Source organism: Pholcus phalangioides, unplaced genomic scaffold (assembly GCF_987345545.1).
Source record: "Pholcus phalangioides strain wild (caught in Gottingen) unplaced genomic scaffold, Ppha-v1.0 ptg000003l_1, whole genome shotgun sequence".
NCBI classification, from domain to species: domain Eukaryota; kingdom Metazoa; phylum Arthropoda; class Arachnida; order Araneae; family Pholcidae; genus Pholcus; species Pholcus phalangioides.
In genome coordinates this window covers 47914407-47921391 of record NW_028301596.1, presented here as the reverse complement: position 1 = coordinate 47921391, position 6985 = coordinate 47914407, and positions in this window count along the sequence as shown.

Sequence of the window (6985 nt, the reverse complement as noted above, 5' to 3'; positions counted from 1 at the left end):
AGACACCGGTAATCAATATTCTTGATTTTTGCTCCTTTTCACATTTTTTCAAAGTCCTGAAATTTTTGGGGACTTGTATAAGAAAGTGATGATAATGAGATATTTATCTTGGTAAATTTTCATTCGATAGTTATAGGCATTTTTTTTTCAGTTTTTCGGTAAAATATGAAAATGCACAAATTTTAATAATTGTATTTTGTCATCGATAGTGTGTGTGTGTGTGTGTGTGTGGGGGGGGGGGGGTGTTTAACTATTAAAGAACAATTCTACTCTCTTCACTAAAATTTTTTTTCCTTGTTTTACTTGCATTTTATGCTGCCTGGCAGTCGAATAGTTCGGGGAGCTAGCTTCTGACTGTGCAGGTCAGAGTTCGAATCCCGGTTCAGGCATGGATGTGTTAATTAACACTATCAAATTCCCTGGAAGGATCATATGAACCCCTTGAGAATACGGGAAAATAAATTTAATATATATCAAATATCAATTTTAAAAATTAACTGTAGAATTTATATTCCTTTTTAGAACAATTTTGGTGAAACACTGTATGCATGTTATTGTTCAACTATAAAACGTTCATACTTGAAAAAATATGTTGCTATTTCAAATGCAGTACAAGTATTGATGCCTTAAAAGAACTCTCTTTTTTTACAAGTGTAACAGAAGTGAGCTCTAGATTAGCTATCAGCTCAGTTGCTCAATTTTAGCATTTTTTTCACATCAATAAATCTTTTATCTCTAGTACTGAATATCTTGTATGATGTAGCTTGAATTGGTATGTTTGAGCTTAAAATGTGAAAGTGCTAAAATAATTTTTTACCGTGTATCAAATTTCTGCTGAAGTAGGTTAGTTCTATGAGTAGCATGTTAAACCACTGTGCTAGGACAAATGATCAAATTGAAATAGGTGTTGAATATTCAATATATACAAATAAAAAGAAGCATCCCCAGGAAGCTGCTTTTTAATACAAGTGAAAATTTTCCTCTAGATGGCAGCATAAATCGCTAAGTTAAAAAAAGTTGTAATACCTTTCTTATATCCTGTTTGGAATCATCTGACACTGACATACAACAGAGCCTTAGCAAGAAGTCCTCCCATTGAGGATATTAGAAAACCCATCGTTCAGTGAGAGATACAGCATAAAAAAAAATACGTAGAGCATTGCTGTTCGGAATCAGTAATAAACTGTGGGTAACAGCTTTTACTATCCCTTATGTATGAAACTAATGATTCTTAATTTCACCTGAAATGTTCTCTGGCTATTTATCAGCCACATTGATAGCTCACCTAACTGTATTTTTATTTTAATTCTCGGCTGGGGAATGAAATTGTTTGATTAGCTCTGTCTAGGCAGCCTAAAACTGAGTGCTCTGATGTAATTGGTCCTTATATGCATAAAATTACCATAACACAAGAATGCACAAGAAAAAATTGATAACCACCAATAATCTTGCATGCTCTAATAGGCTACATGCAATACTTTCACATTCCGTGAAATTTTTTAACCGCATAGATAATTTTCATGCACAATATTTAAAAAAAAAAACTCTTTATATATCTAATCTGAAACTTTGACAACTGCATATAATTCATACAAAATGACAAATAAAGGATTTATATAAGCAGAGTATGTCAATATGAATTAACCCAGACCTTGCATTTACAGGCAATACATTTTTTATTTTAATTTTTATCATTATGTACCAATAATTCTTTTATTGGTTAAAAAATTTCATCAACTCATCATCATGTAATCGTTCATGGCAGGGAAGAAAAACCCCTCCACTACAAAATGATCATCATTATAAAAAAATAGAGCCTGGACCTTTTTTTATCATTATTTGTTAAGTGCAACATGACCTTACAGGTTCTTGCCGAAAATCAAACTAAAAAAAGGAGCCCATAAAAGCTTGCCTATGTGAAATCAGGTCTATGGTGAGTCATAAAGGAAAAAAATTAGATTACAAAACAGACATTTAGCTATCACAACCACTATATCATGAAAATGAATGTATAAAATATAATTGCAGATATTCTACTTCTGGTAGACTTTGTGTATATTCGAAAGAGAGTTTTATTTCCCAACTATGCAAAAGTACAACGAAAAAAAATGAATGTACAACGAATTAAAGTGTGTGAAAAATGAAAACATTTCAAAAGCAAATATTTATTCCTTTTCTGTTCACTACACTGTAAAATATAAATTTATGCGTGTACTATATTGTCATTGCTCGATTTCACAAACTAGTCCTGTTTTCAAATGATATGCCATCTCTTTGAATGTCTTTTGCATTTGATTTTACAAATCAATTGTTCAAGTCTGTTTTTAACAACAAATGTCGACTGTACATTGCCAGTTCTGTTGGAAATTCTGTGAAATTCCAATTTGTATATCTCATCAGTTGAGAATGACATTCTTTAATTACTACAGTCAAACTTTGACTCGAATTGCTCTGTGGAAATTTATATTGCTTCAAGTTGTAGAAAATATATCGCAAAAGAAAAAATTGTTACTTTTTGCACCACATAAGTTAGTTTTGTGAATTAAACTGTACCTTTTTTGCAATTTAATATTATCCCGAAACTATCTCTTAGTACAGCTTTTTTGAGAACCACCGATCCGAAAGCTTGTGGGTTGTATACATTAATTTTTATTCTATAAAAATGTAATTTTAAAGGACTGGGAGAAGAAAAGTCTAAAAATTTGAACCTTGCTTAGTTGAATTGCATTTCAAGTGTTTGGAACCAATGAGCAAATAAAGTGATATCTCACTTATGCGTTTCTCTCGGTTGTAAGATGATTTTCCACACTCCCGGTTAAGGATATAGCGTAATAATATTATTCGCATATCTCTTTTTCCTGTTTCCGTGTATAGACGCATAAGTGAAATGTCACTATATTTTCGCAATGAATATTTATTTAATCCCTGGAGCCAGGTCGACTGAAAAGTTTGTATTGGCACCTAAAATTTTTGTGTAATTACTGAAGTCTAAAAATAGTACAAAATGTTTGGACAGCATATCTGCGATCATGAAAGAGGGTTACTATGCCCTGGAAAAGTTGAACATTAAAAAATTTTTTTTTTGAGTAAAAAAATTTTTGGCTCCTAAAAAAATTGTTCTGGTGCCTGGATTTTTTCGCGATTCATCAAGTCTTGTTTAATTTAGATGAAAGTTGAACTTCATCCTAGAAAAATATAGTGTGTTGATTCACAAATATTTTATTTTGTATGTGTTTTTTTTGCGGTCTGATTTTTTTCTCTCACCATATTATATAGCTATACCAGTGGCTGGACAAATCTATTTCATAGCTGCCAATTTTGGGGAATGAGAATTAGATTTTTGCAAGTATCCAAATGCCATAAAAAAATTGTACACAGATAAAATTATCTTTTATTTACAAAGTAGGGATTTTTAATTAATAAAGGTAAAATTGTGGTTTTTTTCCCCTTTGAAAAACCTAACATGTGCTAGCTATCGCCAATTTGCTCAAAGTCGCCAATTATCACCAAAAGTAGGGTTTATTACCTGTCAAATTGGAATTATGTTGACAAAAATTTCTGTCAAGCTAAAAATGGGACAGACAGACTAAACGGGACGTCATTCAGGATACTTTTGATTTTGCAGATTTACTGTAGAGAGGCTGAAATGATAGTGGCTGTTTGGTGAATTTTGTCTTTTTTTCATCAAAATTTAACATTTCTTCATGACGGCACAATGGTGACGATTTGGTATGGACTTTTTCCAGGTAAATTTGAGAATTTTTTTTTCAATCAGTCAAATTTTGAGAGATATAAGAATTTTTTTTTGGGGGGGGGGGGGTGTGAAGAAGTCCATGAGCTGGAGTATAAATTCAGGAGCCTCTCTGAAAATATGAAAGATTTGGCAGCTATGCTATTGCCAGAGGAATATGAAAATTTTGACAGGGCGTGTATTTTTTTTTTTTATCAACATGCCCGAAGTTAGCATATAAAATATTGATTTGGGCATGTATTATTTCAAGTCAGGCATATGTGAATTTTCAAAGATTAGTCCAGCCCTGGGCTATACTTGTATATAGCGTTTGGTAGGGGAAAAAAAAAGATACTTATATCTATTTTGTTCTAGAGCATGGGTCTTCAACCATTCAGGCACAGCGAGCCAAATGGAAACCTCTCCCATAAAGTATCTGGTCCATCAGCTCATATAATTTAGTGACATCTTAATAGAAATGGTCTTCAAGTTAAACAGGGACAAAAATAATTTTTTGTTTATTCGTGGAGACTTTAGTTTATTCTGAAACTATTTCTTTTATTAATTATCAATTTTGATTAGTTCTGAAATAATTTTTTTCACTAAATTCTGAAAAAGTTTTTGACCAGTCAAATTAATACTGAGATTAATTTTAATCTGAAATCACTTAAAATGTTTCTTTAACCCGTTCAGTGTTTCTGACGTAATATTACGTCTGGAGTTCTATGGAAGAAATACAAACACTGTTCTTTTGTGTTTCAACACAGTACCTGCGCTGATTTGAGAAAAGAAGGTAACCTTGAGCATTTTTTGTGCACGTAGATAAAAACATGTTTTTCACTCAAAATCTTTTTTTCCTGTGCATGTCTTTGCTTGAAGGGTCGTACATTAGAATAATTTCGTAGAGAGAGGATTTATAACTATGACTAGTACATTATCAAATTAAATTATTATCAAATACAATATTTGAAGTTATATTAAAAATATTGAGAGGGCTCAAAAATATTGTGGGTTGAAGGAGGGGCTCAAATCCAATATTTTTATGTTTTATCGAGATGGTGGCAAATATTGAGTGTGGGCTTGGATTCACAGACCAGATACAAGTTTACGCCTATGATAATTTGGCATTATATAGTTATCTGTTTATTACATTACACCCAATAGTTCTTTTTTGACAAGATGAATGCACTTGAGGATCAATTTCTCATTTAATATTTTTGGTGTGTAACTTTTGTTTCCCCTGTAACGTTGCATATTCACGCATGATGCTAGGATCTGAATGCTCAGTTTGAGTAGAGAGGATTAAAGTCAGGAGAGCGTCGAGTAGATCAGACCCATGGTGCTTGGCTTGAGCTTCATTTAAAAATTCTGATTTTTCAATAGATTCGTATGCCAAAAAGCAGGCCCCTCTAGATGACGGGCTTGCTTTTTGGCATATGATTTAGTTCAGTTTAAGATACGTCATAAGATTACAATATATAACATTATTAGTCGACAAGAGGTCGTGGCCTGTATAGTCGACCGTAGACAATTTCTCATTGATTTATACATTTTTCACTAATTCTGAAATTTATTTCTTTTGTTCTAGAATTATTTCACAATTATTGCTCACATTTATTCTAGAATAATTTTTTTCATTAATTCTAGAATTAATCGTTTTTTTAATGTTTTCAACTATTTTCTGAAAATGATGGGCGGGCCACAACAAAAAACAATCGGAGGGCCAAATGTAGCCCACGAGCCATGTGTTGAAGACTCTGTTCTAGAGTGTGAACAAAACTTTCAAAATTTCATAAATTAATATGACCAATATTTTCCTGTACTAGGATTGCATGCATTTGAATGTCAATGAATTTGACATTCAAATGCATTTTCTGGTATTTATTGCTATGCGAAAGATTTGCTCATTGTTTCACTGAAACTTCTACAAATATATTTTAAATACAGTGAAACCCTTCCTAATGGTTACTCCTCCCCCCCCTTTTTTTACAGCCAAATAATTTACCACTGTACAATAAAAGTATGCATTTCAATCTCCTCGTTAGCTGTCACCCTGTTTTAAAAGAGACTAATTTTTTTGTCCCGCCAGTGTCTGCAAAATAGAGCTTTTACTGTACATCCAGGGCCGCAACTAGATACTTTGTCACCCGGGGCAAGCCGGAATTTTGGCGCCCCTTGCATGTAGAAGCAGTTAAAGAGTGAATTCTGCACCCACATTCTGGTCCAGTGCACCAGACCCGCCTGCTCCCCCCTGGTTGCAGCCCTGTGTACATCTGAATGCTATGCAAAATACTGAAGTTGAGTTGTATATCATATGTACAGTCAAACCCCTCTATCTCAAAACTTACGGGATCAGAAAAAAAATTCAAAATAGAGAGTTTTCGAGAAAGAGTTTGTTTAGTAAGAAAGGAAAAACATGCAAAAAATTACAAAAAAAATTGATTAAAACGAAAAAATACAGTAGGCCTACTATATTTTACTATTGCAAATGTTAATGAAATTATTGGTTAAGTTACACGCAATCAATGTTCAATTGTACTATATGCAAATACACTATGTTTGAATTTTTTTTTATATTCAATTAAATTTTATTTACATATACCTTATTTAAAATAGCCTGTAACCTTAGATTGACGCATATTTTTTGCACTTTGAGTCTTCATAATTTCATCTATCCTAGCAAGAGAGCTGCAAATATTTCGGATCCTATCTTCTCACTTTGCTCTAGAAAATGGTGCAGAGTTTTTACAGCATGTACTATGCATTCATTGTTACGTTTTTCTAATCCTTCTGGAGCATCTTTGTATGTTTGTTACTCGAGTCGGCCATACATTCAGCAATAATTTCAGTATCACTCAAAGTGCTATAAGTTTATTATAGTATACAAGTTATATAAACTTGTCCATTTTCACGGAATTTGAAAATGAAATTTTTAACTTCAAGTGTTTTTTTTTAGTAATGCCCCAATTTTTGAAATTTCATCCTAAACATTATTCTGAGAATCTTTGAAATTCAAGTGAACCACCAAATCTGACCCTTCATCAGTGAAATGACTGATTCCAAACCCGTAGCATTCGTGAAGCAATTTTGAATTGTCTGTTCGCTGACATTTATTCGATGTCAATGATTGTATCCGCCTGTGATTGACAAGATCCATGAACACAATGGGCTGTAATGCAAATAATCATTTCTTATCAGTTTCTTTCATCTCTGGAGAAAAGCCAGATTTGCACGAAAGAAAAGGAATTTCCATCT